Here is a 20,394-nt window from a genome sequence, read left to right as displayed (position 1 = left end):
GACGTCAGTTGCCCTGATTAAGACTGCAATTGCCTAATTAAGACAGCAGTGGTCCTGAATAAGACTGCAGTGATCCTGATTAAGACTGCAGTGGTCCTGTGTTCGACTGCAGTCGTTCTGTATAGGACTGCAGTGGTCCTGATTGAGACAGCAGTGTACCACTATAAGACTGTGGTGGTCATGTATAAGAATGGAATGGTCCTGAATGAGACTGCAGTGGTCTACTATAAGAATATAGTTGAGCTGATTAAGACTGCAGTTGCCTAATTAAGACTGCAGTGGCCCTGTGTAAGACTGCAGCTGCCCTGATTAACAATGCAATGATCCTGGATAAGACAGCAGTTGCTCTGATTAATACTGCAGTGGTCCTGATTAAGGCTGTGGTGGTCATGTATAAGAATGGAGTGGACCTGAATGAGACTGCAGTTGTCCACTATATGAATACAGTTGACTGATGCAGTCGTTTTGTATAAGACTGCAGTTGCCCTGATTAAGACTGCTGTGATCCTGTATAAAACTGCATTTGTCCTGATTAAGACTGCAGTGGTTCTGTATAAGACTGCAGTTGCCCTGATTAAGACAGCTGCGGTCCTTTATAAGACTGCAGTGGTCCTGATTAAGACTACAGTAGTCCTGATTAGGTCTGCAGTGATCCTGTTTAAGACTGCAGTCATTCCGTATAGGACTGCATGTATAAGACTGCAGTTGCCCTGATTAAGACTGCTGCGGTCCTTTATAAGACTGCAGTGGTCCTGATTAAGAATGCAGTGCCCTGATTAGGTCTGCAGCGGTCCTGACTGAGACTGCAGTGGTCCACTATAAGACAGCAGTTGCCCTGATTAAGACTGCAGTTGCCCTAATTAAGATTGCAGTATTCTTGATTAAGACTGCAGTGGTACAGTATAAGACTGCAGTGGTCCTGTTTAAGACTGTGGTCTTCCTGTATCAGACTGAAGTGGTTCTGAATGAGAATTCAGTGGTCCTGATTAAGACTGCTGTGGTCCTGAAGAAGGTGGCAGTGGTCCTCAATAAGACTGACCCTGCCCTGATTAAGACTACTGTGGTCCAGTATGAGACTGCAGTTGCCCTGCTTAAGACTGCAGTGGTCCTGAATAAGAATGGAGTGGCACTAATTAAGAATGCTGTGGTCCTGTATAAAACTGCAGTTGCCCTGATTAAGACTGCTGCGGTCCTTTATAAGACTACAGTGGTACTGATTAAGACTGCAGTGGTCCTGTTTAAGACTGCAGTCATTCCGTATAGGACTGTAGTGGTCCTGATTGAGACGGCAGTGGTCCACTATAAGACAGCAGTTGCCCTGATTAAGACTGCAGTAGCCCTGATTAAGACTGCAGTGGTCCTGAATAAGACTGCAGTGGTCCTGAATAGGATTGCAGTAGTCCTGGGTTTGAATGCAGTTGCCCTGATTAAGACTGCAGTTGCCCTAATTACGATTGCAGTATTCTTGATTAAGACTGCAGTGGTACAGTATAAGATTGCAGTGGTCCTGTGTAAGACTGTGGTCTTACTGTATAAGACTGAAGTGGTTCTGAATGAGAATTCAGTGGTCCTGTATAAGACTGCAGTTGCCTGCTTAAGACTGCGGTGGTCCTGAAGAAGACGGCAGTGGTCTTCAATAAGACTGACACTGCCCTGATTAAGACTACTGTGGTCCAGAATGAGACTGCTGTTGCCCTGATTAAGACTGCTGCGGTCCTGAATAAGACTGCAGTGGTCCTGATTAAGACTGCAATGGTCCTGTATAAGACTGCAGTGGTTCTGTATAAGACTTCAGTTGCCCTGATTAAGACTGCTGCAGTCCTGTATAAGACTGCAGTGGTCCTGATTAAGACAGCAGTGGTCCAGTATAACACAGCAGTAGTCCTGAATAAGACTGCACTGATCCTGTATAAGACTGCAGTTGCTCTGATTAAAATTGCAGTAGTCCTGATTAAGACTGCAGTGGTCCTGTGTTCAATTGCAGTCGTTCTGTATAGGACTGCAGTGGTCCTGATTGAGACAGCAGTGTTCCTCTATAAGAATGTAGTGGTCATGTATAAGAATGGAGTGGTCCTGAATGAGACTGCAGTGGTCCACTATAAGAATACAGTTGCCCTGATTAAGACTGCAGTGGTCCTGTATCAGACAGCAGTATACCTGTATAAGACTGTAGTGTTCCTGTGTAAGACTGCAGCTGCCCTGATTAAGACTGCAGTGGTCCTGTATAAGATTGCAGTTGCCCTGATTAACAATGCAGTGGTCCTGTACAGGACTGTAGTTGCCCCGATTAAGATAGCAGTGGTCCTGAATAAGACTGCAGTGGTCCTGATTAAGACTGCAGTGTTTCTGTATAAGACTGCAGTTGCCCTGATTAAGACTGCAGTGGTCCAGTATAACAAAGCAGTAGTCCTGAATAAGACTGCACTGATCCTGTATATGTCTGCAGTTGCTCTGATTAAAACTGCAGTGGTCCTCATTAAGACTGCAGTGGTCCTGTGTTCGAATGCAGTCGTTCCGTATAGGAGTGCAGTGGTCCTGATTGAGACAGCAGTGTTCCTCTATAAGACTGTGGTGGACATGTATAAGAATGGAGTTGTCCTGAATGAGACTGCAGTGGTCCACTATAAGAATACAGTTGCCCTGATTAAGACTGCAGTGGTCCTGTATCAGACAGCAGTATACCTGTATAAGACTGTAGTGTTCCTGTGTAAGACTGCAGCTGCCCTGATTAAGACTGCAGTGGTCCTGTATAAGACTGCAATTGCCCTGATTAACAATGCAGTGGTCCTGTACAGGACTGTAGTTGCCCTGATTAAGATAGCAGTGGTCCTGAATAAGACTGCAGTGGTCCTGATTAAGACTGCAGTGTTTCTGTATAAGACTGCAGTTGCCCTGATTAAGACTGCAGTGGTCCAGTATAACACAGCAGTAGTCCTGAATAAGACTGCACTGATCCTGTATATGTCTGCAGTTGCTCTGATTAAAACTGCAGTGGTCCTCATTAAGACTGCAGTGGTCCTGTGTTCGAATGCAGTCGTTCGGTATAGGAGTGCAGTGGTCCTGATTGAGACAGCAGTGTTCCTCTATAAGACTGTGGTGGACATGTTTAAGAATGGAGTTGTCCTGAATGAGACTGCAGTGGTCCACTATAAGAATACAGTTGAGCTGATTAAGACTGCAGTGGTTCTGTATAAGACTGCAGTTGCCCTAAGTAAGACTGCAGTAGTCCTGTATCAAACAGCAGTATACCTGTATAAGACTGTAGTGTTACTGTGTAAAACTGCAGCTGCCCTGATTAAGACTGCATTAGTCCTGATGAAGACTGCAGTGGTTCTGTATAAGTCTGCCGTGGTCCTGAATAAGGCTGCAGTGGCTCTGTATAGGGCTGCAGTGGCGCTGATTGAGACAGCAGTGGTCCTGTATAAGAAAGCATGGTCCTGATTGAGACAGCAGTGGTCCTGTATAAGAAAGCATGGTCCTGATTGAGACTGCAGTGGTCCTGTATAAGAATGCAGTCATTCTGTATAGGATTGCAGTGGTCCTGATTGAGACTGCAGTGTTCCTGTATCTGACTGTGGTGGTCCGGTATAAGAATGGAGTGGTCGTGAATGAGACTGCAGTGGTCCAGTTGAAGAATGCAGTTGCGCTGATTAAGACTGCAGTGGTTCTGTATAAGACTGCAGTTGCCCTGATTAAGATTGCAGTAATCTTGATTAAGACTGCAGTGGTACTGTATAAGACTGTGGTCGTCCTGTATAAGACTGAAGTGGTCCTGCATGAGAATTCATTCATCCTGTATAAGACTGCAGTGGCCCTGATTAAGACTGCAGTGGTCCTGAAGAAGACGGTAGGTGTCCTGAATAAGACTGCAGTGGTCCTGTATAAGAATGCGGTTGCCCTGATTAACACTGCAATGGTCCTGTACGGGACTGCAATTGCCCTGATTAAGTCTGCAGTGGTCCTGAATAAGACTGCAGTGGTCCACTATAAGAATATAGTTGCCCTGATTAAGATTGCAGTGGTCCTGTATCTGACAGCAGTATACCTGTATAAGACTGTTGTGTTCCTGTGTAAGACTGCAGCTGCCCTGATTAAGATTGCAGTGGTCCTGTATAAGACTGCAGTTGCCCTGATTAACAATGCAGTGGTCCTGTATAGGACTGTAGTTGCCCTGATTAAGATAGCAGTGGTCCTGTATAGGATTGTAGTTGCCCTGATTAAGATAGCAGTGGTCCTGAATAAGACTGCAGTGGTCCTGATTAGGACTGCAGTGTTTCTGTATAAGACTGCAGTTGCCCTGATTAAGACTGCTAGAGTCTGTATAATAATGCAGTGGTCCTGATTAAGACTGCAATGGTCCCGTATAACACAGCAGTAGTCCTGAATAAGACTGCACTGATCCTGTATAAGTCTGCAGTTGCTCTGATTAAAATTGCAGTGGTCCTCATTAAGACTGCAGTGGTCCTGTGTTCGAATGCAGTCGTTCCGTATAGGAGTGCAGTGGTCCTGATTGAGACAGCAGTGTTCCTCTATAAGACTGTGGTGGACATGTATAAGAATGGAGTTGTCCTGAATGAGACTGCAGTGGTCCACTATAAGAATACAGTTGAGCTGATTAAGACTGCAGTGGTTCTGTATAAGACTGCAGTTGCCCTAATTAAGACTGCAGTGGTCCTGTATCAGACAGCAGTATACCTGTATAAGTCTGTAGTGTTACTGTGTAAGACTGCAGCTGCCCTGATTAAGACTGCAGTGGTCCTGATTAACACTGCAGTGGTACTGTATAAGACAGCAGTAGTCCTGAATAAGCCTGCTGCGATCCTGTATAAGACTGCAGTGGTCCTGTATAAGACTGCAGTTGCCCTGATTAAGACTGCAGTGGTCCTGTATAAGATTGCAGTTGTCCTGATTAAGACTGCAGTAGTCCTGATTAAGACTGCAGTGGTCCTGTATAAGACTGCAATTGCCCTGATTAAGACTGCAGTGGTTCTGTATAAAGTCAGCAGTGGTCCTGAATAAGACTCTGTATAGGGCTGCAGTGGTCCTGATTAAGAGAGCCATGGTCCTGTCTAAGACTTCAGTGGTCTTGTATAATACTGCAGTTGCCCTGATTAAGACTGCAGTGGTCTTGATTAAGAATATACTGGTCCGGATTAAGACTGCAGCTGCCCGCATTATGTATGCAGTGGTCCTGAATAAGACTGCCGTGGCCCTGATTAAGACTGCAGTGGTCTTGTATAAGACTGTGGTTGTCCTGTATAAGACCAAAGTGGTCCTGAATGAGAATGCATTGGTCCTGTATAAGACTGCAATTGCCCTGATTAAGACTGCAGTGGTTCTGTATAAAGTCAGCAGTGGTCCTGAATAAGACTCTGTATAGGGCTGCAGTGGTCCTGATTAAGAGAGCCATGGTCCTGTCTAAGACTTCAGTGGTCTTGTATAATACTGCAGTTGCCCTGATTAAGACTGCAGTGGTCTTGATTAAGAATATACTGGTCCGGATTAAGACTGCAGCTGCCCGCATTATGTATGCAGTGGTCCTGAATAAGACTGCCGTGGCCCTGATTAAGACTGCAGTGGTCTTGTATAAGACTGTGGTTGTCCTGTATAAGACCAAAGTGGTCCTGAATGAGAATGCATTGGTCCTGTATAAGACTGCAGTTGCGCTGAATAAGACTGCTGCTGCCCTGATTAAGGCTGCAGTGGTCCAGTACGAGACTGCAGGGCCCTGATTAAGACTGCAGTGGTCCAGAATAAAATGGCAGTGGCCCTGATTAATACTGCAGTGGTCCTGAATAAAACTGCAGTTGCCCTGATTAAGTCTGCAGTGGTCCTGAATAAGGCTGCAGTGGTCCTGATTAAGTCTGCAGCTGTCCTGAATAAGACTGCAGTGGTCCTGATTAAGACTGCAGTGGTTCTGTATAAGACTGCTCTGGTGCTGTATAAGACTGCAGTGGTCCTTTATAAGACTGCAGTTGCCCTGATTAAGACTGCAGTAGCACTGATTAAGAATGCAGTGGTCCTGAATATGTCTGCAGTGGTCCTGAATAGGATTGCAGTGGTCCCTGGTTCGAATGCAGTTGCCCCGATTACGACTGCAGTAGTCTTGATAAGCCTGCAGTGGTACTGTATAAGACTGCAGTCGTCCTGTATAAGACTGCGGTCTTCCTGTATAAGACTGAAGTGGTCCTGAATGAGAATTCAGTGGTCCTGTAAAAGACTGCAGTTGCCCTGATTAAGACAGCAGTGGTCCTGAAGAAACCGGCAGTGGTCCTGAATAAAACTGACACTGCCCTGATCAAGACTACTGTGGTCCAGTATGAGAATGCAGTTGCCCTGATTAAGACTGCAGTGGTCCTGAATAAGACTGGAGTGGCCCTGATTAAGACTGCAGTGGTCCTGAATAAGACTGCAGTTGCCCTGATTAAGTCTGCCGTGGTCCTGAATAAGGCTGCAGTGGTCCTGAATAAGACTACAGTGGTCCTGATTAAGACTGCAGTGGTTCTGTATAAGACTACTCTGGTGCTGTATAAGACTGCAGTGGTCCTTTATAAGACTGCAGTTGCCCTGATTAAGACTACTGTGGTCCTGAATAAGACTGCAGTTGTCCTGATTAAGACTGCAGTGGTCTTGTATAAGACTGCAGTGGTTCTATATAAGTCTGCAGTGGTCCTGAATAAGACTGCAGTGGCTCTGTATAGGGCTGCCATGGCCCTGATTGAGACAGCAGTGGTCCTGTATAAGAAAGCAATGGTCCTGATTGAGACTGCAGTGGTCCTGAAAAGAATACAGTTGTTCCGTGCAGGATTGCAGTGGTCCTGATTGAGACTGCAGTGTTCCTGTATCTGACTGTGGTGGTCCTGTATAAGAATGGACTGGTCCTGAATGAGACTGCAGTGGTCCAGTATAAGAATGCAGTTTCGCTGTATAAGAATGCTGTGGTTCTGTATAAGACTGCAGTTGCCCTGATTAAGACTGCTGTGGTCCTGTATAATACTGCAGTTGTCCTGCTTAAGAATGCAGTGGTCCTGTATAAGACAGCCGTAGTCCTGAAAAAGACTGCTGTGATCCTGTATAAGACGGCAGTGGTAATGAGTAAGACTGCAGTTGCCCTGATTAAGACAGCAGTGGTCCTGAATAAGACTGCAGTGGTCCTGAATAGGATTGCAGTAGTCCTGGGTTTGAATGCAGTTGCCCTGATTAAGACTGCAGTTGCCCTAATTAAGATTGCAGTATTCTTGATTAAGACTGCAGTGGTACAGTATAAGACTGCAGTGGTCCGGTGTAAGACTGTGGTCTTACTGTATAAGACTGAAGTGGTTCTGAATGAGAATTCAGTGGTCCTGTATAAGACTGCAGTTGCCTGCTTAAGACTGCGGTGGTCCTGAAGAAGACGGCAGTGGTCTTCAATAAGACTGACACTGCCCTGATTAAGACTACTGTGGTCCAGAATGAGACTGCAGTTGCCCTGATTAAGACTGCTGCGGTCCTGAATAAGACTGCAGTGGTCCTGATTAAGACTGCAATGGTCCTGTATAAGACTGCAGTGGTTCTGTATAAGATTGGAATGGCTCTGTATAGGGCTGCAGTGGCCCTGATGAGACAGCAGTGGTCCTGTATAAGACTGCAGTCGTCCTGCATAAGACTGCATTTGCCGTGATTAAGACTACAGTTTTCCTGATTAAGACTGCAGTAGTCCTGATTGAGACTGCAGTGGTCCTGTTTAAAGATGCAGTCATTCCGTATAGGACTGCAGTGGTCCACTATAAGACAGCAGTTGCCCTGATTAAGACTGCAGTAGCACTGATTAAGAATGCAGTGGTCCTGAATATGTCTGCAGTATTCCTGAATAGGATTGCAGTGGTCCCTGGTTCGAATGCAATTGCCCTGATTAAGGCTGCAGTAGTCTTGATAAGACTGCAGTGGTACTGTATAAGACTGCAGTCGTCCTGTATAAGATTGTGGTCTTCCTGTATAAGACTGAAGTGGTCCTGAATGTGAATTCAGTGGTCCTGTAAAAGACTGCAGTTGCCCTGATTAAGACAGCAGTGGTCCTGAAGAAACCGGCAGTGGTCCTGAATAAGACTGACACTGCCCTGATTAACACTACTGCGGTCCAGTATGAGAATGCAGTTGCTCTGATTAAGACTGCAGTGGTCCTGAATAAGACTGGAGAGGCCCTGATTAAGACTGCAGTGGTCCTGTATAAGACTGCAGTGGTCCTGATTAAGTTGCAATGGTCCTGTATAAGACAGCAGTGTTCCTGAATAAGGCTGCTCTGGCGCTGTATAATACTGCAAAGGTACTTTATAAGACTGCAGTTGCCCTGATTAAGACTGCTGCGGTCCTGTATAAGACTGCAGTGGTCCTGATTAAGACAGCAGTGGTCTTGTGTAAGACAGCAGTAGTCCTGAATAAGACAGCTGTGGAGCTGTATAAGACTGCAGTTGCCCTGATTAAGACAGTAGTGCTCCTTTATAAGACTGCGGTTGCTCTGATTAATACTGCAGTTGTCCTGATTAAGACTGCAGTGATCCTGATTCAGAAAGCAGTGATCCTGTATTTGACTGCAGTTGCCCTGATTAAGAATACAGTTTTCCTGATTAAGACTGCAGTAGTCCTGATTAGGAGTCATTCCGTAGAGGACTGCAGTGGTCCTGATGAAGTCTGCAGTGGTCCTGAATAAGACTGAAGTGGTGCTGATTAAGACAACAATAGACCTGATTAAGACTGCAGTGGTCCTGATTAAGACTGCAGTGGTCCTGTATAAGACGTCAGTTGCCCTGATTAAGACAGCAGTGGTCCTGAATAAGAGTGCAATGGTCCTGATTAAGACTGCAATGGTCCTGTGTTTGACTGCAGTCTTTCTGTATAGGACTGCAGTGGTCCTGATTGAGACAGCAGTGTTCCTCTATAAGACTGTGGTGGTCATGTATAAGAATGGAGTGGTCCTGAATGAGACTGCAGTGGTCTACTGTAAGAATATAGTTGAGCTGATTAAGACTGCAGAGGTTCTGTATAAGACTGCAGTGGTCCTGATTAAGACTGTAGTGTTCCTGTATAAGACTGCAGCTGCCCTGAGTAAGACTGCAGTGGTCCTGTATAAGACTGCAGTTGCCCTGATTAACAATGCAATGGTCCTGTATAGGACTGTAGTTGCCCTGATTAAGTCTGCAGTGGTCCTGAATAAGACTGCAGTGGTCCTGCTTAAGACTGCAGTGGTTCCGCATAAGACTGCAGTTGCCCTGATTAAGACTGCTGCGGTCTGCATAATATTGCAGTGGTCCTGATTAAGACTTCAGTGGTCCTGATTAAGACTTCTATGGTCCCGTATAACACAGCAGTAGTCCTGAATAAGACTGCACTGTTCCTGTATAAGACTGCAGTTGCTCTGATTAAAACTGCAGTGGTCCTGATTAAGACTGCAGTTGTCCTGTGTTCGACTGCACTCGTTCCGTATAGGACTGCAGTGGTCCTGACTGAGACAGCAGTGTTCCTCTATAAGACTGTGGTGGTCATGTGTAAGAATTGAGTGGTCCTGAATGAGACTGCAGTTGTCCACTATAAGAATACAGTTGAGATGATTAAGACTGCAGTCGTTCTGTATAAGACTGCAGTGGTCCTAATTAAGACTGCAATGGTCCTGTATAAGAGAGCAGTGGCCCTGAATAAGACTGCTCTGGTGCTGTATAAGACTGCAGTGGTCCTTTATAGGACTGCAGTTACCTTGATTAAGACTGCAGTGGTCCTATATAAGGCTGCAGTGGTCCTGATTAAGAATCCAGTGGTCCTGTGTAAGACATCTGTAGTCCTGAATAAGATGGCTGTGGAGCTGTATAAGACTGCAGTAGTGATCCTGATTCAGAATGCAGTGATGCTGTGTTTGACTGCAGTTGCTCTGATTAAGAATACAGTTTTCATGATTAAGACTGCAGTAGTCCTGATTAGGACTGCGGTGGTCCTGTATCAGACTGCAGTCATTCTGTGTAGGACTGCAGTGGTCCTGATTAAGTCTGCAGTGGTCCTGAATAAGACTGCAGATGCCCTGATTAAGACTGCAGTAATCCTGATTGAGACTGCAGTGTTCCTGTATAAGACAGCAGTAGTCTTGAATAAGCCTGCTGTGATTCTGTATAAGACTGCAGTGGTCCTGCATAAGATTGCAGTACCCCTGTAGAAGACTGCAATGGTCCTGTACAAGAGTGCAGTGGTCCTGATTGAGACTGCAGTGTTCCTATATAAGACAGCAGTAGTCTTGAATAAGCCTGCTGTGATCCTGTATAAGACTGCAGTGGTCCTGTATAAGATTGCAATAGCCCTGTAGAAGACTGCAGTGGTCCTGTACAAGAGTGCAGTAGTCCTGATTAAGACTGCAGTGGTCCTGTATAAGACAGCGGTAGTACTGATTAAGGTTGCAGTAATCCTGATTAAGACTGCAGTATTCCTGTATAAGACTGTACTAGTCCTGATTAAGACTGCAGTGGCTCTGTATAGGGCTGCAGTGGCCCTGATTGAGGCAGCGCTTGTCCTGTATAAGAATGCAGTGGTACTGTATAAGACTGCAGTCATTCGTTATCAAACTAGAGTGGTCCTGAATGAGAATGCAGTGGTCCTGTATAAGACTGCAGTTGCCCTGATTAAGACTGCAGTGGTCCTGATTAAGACTGCAGTAGTCCTGAATAAGAATGCAGCTGCCCTGGCTAAGACTCCACTGGTCCTGTATGAGACAGCAGTTGCCCTGATTAAGTATGCAGTGGTGTTGAATGAGACAGCAGTGGCCCTGATTAAGACTGTAGTGGTCCTGTTTTAGACTGCTGTGGTCCTGTATAAGACTGTGGTGGTCCTGTATATGACTGAAGTGGTCCTGATTGGGAATTCAGTGGACCTGTATAAGATTGCAGTTGCCCTGATTAAGACTGCAATGGTCCTGACTAAGACTGCAGTGGTCCTGAATAAGACTGCAGTGGTTCTGTATAAGACTGTAGTGCTCCTGTATAAGAGTGCAGGTGCCCTGATTAACAATGCAATTGTCCTGTATTCCACTGCAGTTGCCATGTTTAAGACTGCAGTGGTCCTGATTAAGACTGCAGGGGTTCTGTATAAGTCTGCAGTGGTCCTGAATATGTCTACAGTGGCTCTGCATAGGGCTGCCGTGGCCCTGATTGAGACAGCAGTGGTCCTGTATAAGAATTCAGTCGTTCCGAATAGGATTGCAATGGTCCTGATTGGGACTGCAGTGTTCCTGCATCTGACTGTGGTGGTCCGGTATAAGAATGGAGTGGTCCTGAATGTGACTGCAGTGGTCCAGTATAAGAATTGTGTGATCCTGAATGAGACTGCAGTGGTCCAGTATAAGAATAGAGTTGTACTGATTAAGACTGCAGTGGTTCTGTATAACAATGAAGTGGCCCAGATTAAGATTGCTGCAGTCCTGAATAAGAATGCAGTGGTCCTGTTTAAGATGGCAGTGGTCTTGTATAAGACAGCAGTAGTCCTGAATAAGCCTGCTGTGATCCTGTATAAGACTGCAGTGATCCTTTATAAGACTGCAGTTGCCCAGATTAAGACTGCAGTGGTCCTGTATAGGACTGCAGTTGCCCTGATTAAGACAGCAGTGGTCCTGAATAAGACTGCAGTGGTCCTGATTAAGAATGCAGTGATCCTGTATTCCACTGCAGGTGCCCAGATTAAGACTGCAGTAGTACTGATTAAGACTGCAGTGGCCTGTATAAGACTGCATTAGTCCTGAATAAGACTGCAGTGGCCCTGATTGAGAGAGCAGTGCTCCTGTCTAAGAATGCAGTGTTCTTGTGTGAGACTACAGTCGTTCTGTATAAGACTGGAGTGGTCGTGAATGAGACTGCAGTTGACCTCATTAAGTATGCAGTGGTCCTGTATAAGACTACAGTGGTCCTGTATAAGACTGTGGCGGTCCTGTATAAGACTGAAGTGCTTCTGATTAAGAATGCAGTGGTCCTGTATAAGACAGTAGGTGCCCTGATTAAGTCTGCAGTGGTCCTGAATAAGATTGCAGTGGTCCTGATTAAGACTGCAGTAGTCCTGATTAAGACTTTAGTGGTCCTGATTAAGACTGCAGTGGTCCTATGTTCGAATGCAGTTACCCTAATTGTGACAGCAGTGTTCCTGTATAAGACAGTGGTGGCCCTGTATAAGAAAGGAGAGGTCCTGAATGAGACTGCAGTGGCCCTGTATAAGACTGCAGTAGTCCTGATTAAGACTGCAGTGGTTCTGTATAAGACTGCAGTGTTCCTGAATAAGACTTCTGTGGCTCGTTATAGGGCTGCAGTGGCCCTGATTGAGACTGCAGTGGTCCTGTATAAGACTGCGGTGGTCCTGTATAAGACTGCAGTTGTCCTGTATAAAACTTCAATTGCCCTGATTAAGACTGCAGTGGTCCTGTATAAGACAGCAGTTGCCCTGGTTAAGACTGCAGTGGCCCTGAATAAGCATGCAGTGGTCCTGTATAATACTGTGGTGGTCCTGTATAAGACTGCAGTCGTTCCCTGTAAGACGGCAGTGGCCCTGGTTGTGAATGCAGTGGTCCTGAATAAGACTGCAGTAGCCCTGTAGAAGACTACAGTGGCCCTGAATAACACTGCAGTGGTCCTGGTTAAAACTGCAGTAGTCCTGATTAAGACTGCAGTGGTCCTATATAATGCTGTAGTTGCCCTGATTAAGAATGCAGTATCGCTCAATAAGACTGCAGTGGTCCTGTTTAAATCTGCAATTGCCCTGATTAAGACTGCAGTGGTCCTGATTTATACATCAGTGGTCCGGAAAAAGACTGCATTGGTCCTGAATATGACTGCTGTGGTCCTGTATAAGACTGCACTTGTCCTGTACAAAACTGCAATTGCCATGATTAAGACTGCAGTGGCCCTGTATAAGAATGTGGTGGTCCTGTATATGACTACAGTCGTTCCGTATAAGACTGCAGTAGCCCTAATTGAGACTGCAGTGTTCCTGAATAACACTGCAGTAGTCCTGAATATGACTGCTGTGGTCCTTTATAAGACTGCAGTGGTCCTGTATAAGACCGCAGTTGCCCTGATTAAGACTGCAGTGGTCCTGATTAAGACTGCAGTGGTCCTAATTAAGAATGCACTGGTCATGTGTTTAACTGCAGTTGTCCTGATTAAGACTGCAGTTGCCCTGATTAAGACTGCAGTGGTCCTATATAAGACTGCATGCATTCCCTATAGGACTGTAGTGATCCTGACTGAGACAGCAGTGGTCCTCTGTAAGACTGCAGTAGCCCTGTGGAAGACTGCAGTAGTCCTGAATAAGACTACAGCAGCCCTGATTAAGGCTGCGGGGGATCCTGATTAAGACTGCAGTGGTCCTGTATAAGATGGCAGTTGCCCTGATTAAGACTGCAGGTGCCCTGATTATGACAGCAGTGGTACTGAATAAGACTGCAGTGCTCCTGATTAAGACTGCAGTAGTCCTGATTAAGACTGCATTGTTCCCATATAAGCATGAAGATGCCCTGATTAAGACAGCAGTGGTACTGAATAAGACTGCAGTGCTCCTGATTAAGACTGCAGTAGTCCTGATTAAGACTGCATTGTTCCCATATAAGCATGCAGATGCCCTGATTAAGACAGCAGTGGTCCTGAATAAGACTGCAGTGGTCCTGATTAAGACTGCAGTGGTCCTGATTGAGACAGTAGTGGTCCTCTATAAGACTGCAGTAGTCTTGTTGAAGACTCCAGTTGTCCTGAATAAGACTACAGGGGCCCTGATTAAGACTGCAATGGTCCAGAATAAGACTGCAGTGGTCCTTTATTCGACTGCAGTTCCTCTGATTAAGACTGCAGTAGTCCTGATTAAGACTGCAGTGGTTCTGTAAAAGACTGCAGTGGTCCCGAATAAGACTGCAGTGGTTCAATATAGGGCTGTAGAGGCCATGATTGAGACTGCAGTGTTCCTGTAAAAGACTGAAGTGGTCCTGTAGAAGACTGCTGTTGCCCTGATTAAGACTGCAGTAGTCCTGATTAAGACTGCAGTCTTCCCAAATAAGATTGCAGATGCCCTGACTAAGACAGCAGTGGTCCTGTATTCGACTGCAGTTAACGTGATTAAGATTGCAGTAGTTCTGAATAGGACTGCAGTGGTCCTGTATAAGACTGCAGTAGTCCTGATAAAGATTGCAGTGGCTCTGTTTAAGACTGCAGTGGCTCGTTAGAGGTCTGCAGTGGCCCTGATTGAGACAGCAGTGGTATTGAATAAGACAGCAGTAGTCCTGAATATCACTGCTTTGGTCCTGTATAAGATTGCAGTTTTCCTGTATAAAACTGCAATTGCCCTGATTAAGACTGCAGTGGACATGTATAAGATGGCACTTGCCCTAATTAAGACTGCAGTGGCCCTGATTAAGACTGCAGTCTTCCCAAATAAGATTGCAGATGCCCTGACTAAGACAGCAGTGGTCTTGTATTCGACTGCAGTTAAGGTGATTAAGATTGCAGTAGTCCTGAATAAGACTGCAGTGGTTCTGTATAAGACTGCAGTACTCCCAAATAAGACTGCAGTGGCTCTGTATAGGGCTGCAGTAGCACGGATTGAGACTGCAGTTGTCCTGAAATAGACTGCGGCGGTCCTGTATAAGATTGCAATGGTCCTGATTAAGACTACAATGTTTCTGTATCAGACTGCAGTTTCCCTGATTGTGACAGCAGTGTTCCCATCTAAGACTGTGGTGGCCCTGTATAAGAAAGGAGTGGTCCTGAATGAGACTGCAGTGGTCCAGTATAAGGATGAGGTTGTGCTGATTAAGAGTACAGTGATCCTGTATAAGATTGCAGTAGCCCTGTAGAAGACTGCAGTGGTCCTGAATGAGACTGCAGTTGTCCTGATTAAGACTGCAGTAGTCCTGATTAAGACTGCAGTGGTCCCATAAAAGACTGTGATGGCCCTGTATAAGAAAGGAATGGTCCTGAATGAGACTGCAGTGGTCCAGTATGAGAATGAGACTGCGCTGCTTAAGAGTACAGTGATCCTGTATAAGATTGCAGTAGCCCTGTAGAAGACTGCAGTGGTCTTGAATAAGACAGCAGTGGTCCTGAATAAGATGGCACTGGGCCTGATTAAGACTGCAGTGGTCCAAAATTCGACTGCAGTTTCCCTGATTAAGACTGCAGTAGTCCTGATTAAGACTGCAGTGGTCCTCTTTAAGACTGCAGTGGTTCTGTAAAAGACTGCAGTGGTCCCGTATAAGAGTGCAGTGGCTCAGTATAGGGCTGCTGTGGGCATGATTGAGACTGCAGTGTTCCTGTATAAGACTGAAATGTTCCTGTGTAAGACTGCAGTGGTCCTGTACAAAACTCCAGATGCCCATATTAAAACTGCAGTAGTCCTGATTAAGACTGCAATAGTGCTGTACAAGACTGTAGATGTCCTGATTAAGCCGTCAGTGGTCCTGAATAAGACTATAGTGGTCCTAATTAGGACTGCAGTGGTTCTGTATGAGACTGCAGTGGTTCCAAATATGACTTCAGTGGCTCGATACAGGGCAGCAGTGGCCCTGATTGAGACTTCAGTGATCCTGTATAAGAGTGTGGTGGTCCTGTATAAGACAGCAGTCGTTCTGTATAAGACGGAAGTGGTCCTGACTGAGATTGCAGTGGTCCCGTATAAGAATGGAATGGTCCTGAATGATACTGCAGTGGTCCAGTAGAAGTCAGCAGTGAGCCTGTATAAGAATATAGTTGCCCTAAATAAGAATGTATTGGTCCTGTGTAAGACTGCAGTGGTTCTGTATAAGACGATAGTGGTCCTGATTAAGAGTGCAGTGCTCCTGTATAAGACAGCAGTAACCCTGAATTAGACTGCTGTGGTGCTATATAAGATTGCCGTGGTACTGTATAAGAGTGTGGTAGTCCAGCATAAGAATGGACTGGTCCTGAATGATACTGCAGTGGTCCAGTATAAGAATGCAGTTGCGCTGATTAAGAATGCAGTGGACATGTATAAGACTGCAGTAGCCCTGTAGAAGCCAGCAGTGTTCCTGAATAAGACTGCAGTGGTCCTGAATATGACTGCTGTGGTTCTGTATAAGAATGCATTTGCCCTGTACAAAACTGCAGTTGCCTTGATTAAGACTGCAGTGGTCCTGTATAAGACGGCAGTTGCCATGAATACGACTGCAGTAGCCCTGAGTAAGACTGCAGTGGTCCTGATTAAGACGGCAGTGGACATGTGTTTAACTGCAGTTGCCCTGATTAAGACTGCAGTTGCCCTGATTAAGACTGCAGTGATTCTATATAAGACTGCACGCATTCCCTATAGGACTGCAGCGGTCCTGATTGAGACAGCAGTGGTCCTCTATAAGACTGCAGCAGCCTTGTAGAAGACTGCAGTGGTCCTGAATAAGAAAGCAGTGTCCCTGACTAAGAATGCAGTGGTCCTCACAAAGACTGCAGTGGGCCTGTATAAGATGGCAGTTGCCCAGATTAAGACTGCAGTGGTCCCATATAAGACTGCAGATGCCCTGATTAAAAAAGCAGTGGTTCTGAATAAGACTGCAGTGGTCCTGATTAAGACTGCAGTGGTCCTGATTAAGGCTGCAGTGGCACTGATTAAGACTGCAGTGTTCCTGATTAAGACTGCAGTTGTCCTGTATAAGATGGCAGTTGCCCTGATTAAGACTGTCCTGGGCCTGATTAAGACTGCAGTGGTCCTGTATTCGACTGCAGTTCCCCTGATTAAGACTGCAGTGGTCCTGATTAAGACACCAGTGGTCCTGATTAAGACTGTAGTGGTTCTGTAAAAGACTGCAGAGGTTCTGAATAAGACTACAGTGGCCAGGATTAAGTCTGCAGTGATCCCATATAAGACTGCAGATGCACTGATTAAGACAGCAATGGTCCTGAATAAGACTGCAGTGGTCCTGATTAAAACTGCAGTGTTTCTGTATCAGACTGCAGTTGCGCAAATTAAGACTGCCATGGTCCTGTATAAGACTGAAGTGGTCCTGATTAAGATTGCAGTAGTCCTGATTAAGACTTCAGTGGTCCTGATTAAGACGGCAGTGGTCCTGTGTTTGACTGCAGTTTCCCTGATTGTGGCAGCAGTGTTCCTGTATAAGACTGTGAGGGCCCTGTATAAGAGAAGAGTGGTCCTGAATGAGACTGCAGTGGTCCAGTATAAGAATGAGGTTGCGCTGATTAAGAGTACAGTGATCCTGTATGAGATTGCAGTAGCCCTGTAGAAGACTGCAGTGGTCCTGAGTGAGACTGCAGTGGTCCTGATTAAGACTGCAGTGTTTCTGTATCAGACTGCAGTTGCGCTAATTAAGACTGCCGTGGTCCTGTATAAGACTGCAGTTGTCCTGATTAAGACTGCAGTGGTCCTGATTAAGACTGCAGTGGTCCTGTATAAGACGAAAGTGGCCCTGACTGAGACTGCAGTGGTCCTGTATAAGAATGGAATGGTCCTGAATAAAACTGCAGTCATCCAGTAGAAGTCTGCAGTGGTCCTGTATAAGAATGTAGTTGTCCTAAGTAAGAAAGCATTGGTCCTGTGTAAGACTGCAGTGGTTCTGTATAAGACAGTAGTCGTCCTGATTAAGAATGCAGTGCTCCTGTATAAGACAGCAGTAACCCTGAATAAGACTGCTGTGGTGCTATATAAGATTGCCGTGGTACTGCATAAGAATGGATTGGTCCTGAATGATACTGCAGTGGTCCAGTATAAGAATGCAGTTGCGCTGATTAAGAATGCAGTGGTCCTGATTAAGACTGCAGTGGTCATGTGTTTAACTGCAGTCGCCCTGATTAAGACTTCAGTTGCCCTGATTAAGACTGCAGTGGCCAATAAAAGACTGCATGCTTTCCATGTAGGACTGCAGTGGTCCTGATTGAGACAGCAGTGGTCCTCTATAAGACTGCAGTAGCCCTGTAGAAGACTGCAGTGGTCCTGAATAAGACTACAGTGGCCCTGATTAAGACTGCAGTGGTCCTGATTAAGACTGCAGTTGTTCTGTATAAGATGGCTGTTGCCCTGATTAAGAATGCAGTGGCCCTGATTAAGACTGCAGTGATCCCAAATAAGACTGCGGATGACCTGGTTAAGACAGCAGTGGACCTGAATAAGACTGCAGTGGTCCTGAATAAGACTACAGTGGCCCTGATTAAGACTGCAGTGGTCCTGATTAAGACTGCAGTTGTCCTGTATAAGATGGCAGTTGCCCTGATTAGGACTGCAGTTGTCCTGAATAAGACTGCAGTGGTCCTGTATTCGACTGCAGTTCCCTAACTAACATTGCAGTAGTCCTGATTAAGACTGCAGTGGTCCTGATTAAGACTGCAGTGGTCCCAAATAAGACTGCAGTGGCACAGTAAAGGGCTGCAGTGGCCATGATTGAGACTGCAGTGTTCCTGTATAAGACTGCAGTGGTCCTGATTAAGACTGCAGTAGTCCTGATTAAGACTGCAGTGGTCATGTATAAGACTGTAGTTGCCCTCATTAAGAATGCAGTATCGCTCATTAAGGCTGCAGTGGTCCTGTATATGATTGCAGTAGTCCTGAATAAGATTTCAGTGGCTCGTTATACGGCTGCAGTGGCCATGATTGTGACTGCAATGGTCCTGTATAAGACAATGGTGGTCCTGTATAAGATTGCAGTCGTTCCTTATAAGACTGCAGTGGCCCTGATTGAGACTGCAGTCTTCCTGAATAAGACTGCAGTAGTCCTGAATATGACTGCTGTGGTCCTTTATAAGACTGCAGTTGTCCTGTATTAAACTGCAATTGCCCTGATTAAGACTGCAGTGGTCGTGGTGTAGACAACAGTGGTCCTGAATAAGAGTGCAGTGGTCCTGAATATGACTACTGTGGTCCTGTATAAGACTGCACTTGTCCTGTACAAAACTGCAATTGTCATGATTAAGACTGCAGTGGTCCTGAATACAATGACAGTTGCCCTGATTAAGACTGCAGTGGTCCTGACTGAGACTGCAGTGGTCCTGTATAAGAATCGAAGGGTCCTGAATAAAACTGCAGTCGTCCAGTAGAAATCTGCAGTAGTCCTGTATACGAATGTAGTTGTCCTAAATAAGAAAGCATTGGTCCTGTGTAAGACTGCAGTGGTTCTGTATAAGACAGTAGTCGTCCTGATTAAGAATGCAGTGCTCCTGTATAAGACAGCAGTAGCCCTGAATAAGACTGCTGTGGTGCTATATAAGATTGCCGTGGTACTGCATAAGAGTGTGGTTGTGCTGCATAAGAATGGATTGGTCCTGAATGATACTGCAGTGGTCCAGTATAAGATTACAGTTGCACTGATTAAGAATGCAGTGGTCCAGATTAAGACTGCAGTGGTCATGTGTTTAATTGCAGTTGCCCTGATTAAGACTGCAGTTGCCCTGATTAAGACTGCAGTGGCCAATAAAAGACTGCATGCATTCCATGTAGGACTGCAGTGGTCCTGATTGAGACATCAGTGGTCCTCTATAAGACTGCAGTAGCCCTGTAGAAGACAGCAGTGGTCCTGAATAAGACTACAGTGGCCCTGATTAAGACTGCAGTGGTCCTGATTAAGACTGCAGTTGTTCTGTATAAGATGGCAGTTGCCCTGGTTAAGAATGCAGTGGCCCTAATTAAGACTGCAGTGGTCCCAAATAAGACTGCAGATGCCCTGATTAAGACAGCAGTGGTCCTGAATAAGAATGCAGTGGTCCTGAATAAGACTACAGTGGCCCTGATTAAGACTGCAGTGGTCCTGATTAAGACTGCAGTGGTCCTGATTAAGACTGCAGTGGTTCTGAAAAGACTGCAGTGGTCCCAAATAAGATTGCAGTGGCTCAGTAAAGGGCTGCAGTGGCAATGATTGAGACTGCAGTGGTCCAGTATAAGAATGAAGTGTTCCGGTATAAGACTGCAGTGGTCATGTTTAAGATGTCAATGGTCCTGTATAAGACTGCAGTAGTCCTGATAAAGATTGCAGTGGTTCTGAATAAGACTGCAGTGGCTCGTTAGAGGCTGCAGTGGCCCTGGTTGAGATAGCAATATTGAATAAGACAGCAGGAGTCCTGAATATCACTGCTTTGGTCCTGTATAAGATTACAGTTGTCCTGTATAAAACTGCAATTGCCCTGATTAAGACTGCAGTGGACCTGTTTAGGATGGCAGTGGCCCTGTGTTCGACTGCAGTTTCCCTGATTGTGAGAGCAGTGTTCCTGTATAAGACTGTGGTGGCCCTGTATAAGTAAGAGTGGTCCTGAAAGAGACTGCAGTGGTCCATTATAAGAATGAGCTTGCGCTGATTAAGACTGCAGTGTTTCTGTGTAAGACTGCAGTTGCGCTAAGTAATACTGCTGTGGTCCTGTATAAGACTGCAGTGATCCTGATTAAGACAGCAGTAGTCCTGAC

This window comes from Carcharodon carcharias, chromosome 1 (genome assembly GCF_017639515.1).
Source record: "Carcharodon carcharias isolate sCarCar2 chromosome 1, sCarCar2.pri, whole genome shotgun sequence".
NCBI lineage: Eukaryota > Metazoa > Chordata > Chondrichthyes > Lamniformes > Lamnidae > Carcharodon > Carcharodon carcharias.
The sequence above is the reverse complement of the archived record's forward strand: the minus strand, read 5'-3'. Positions refer to the sequence as shown.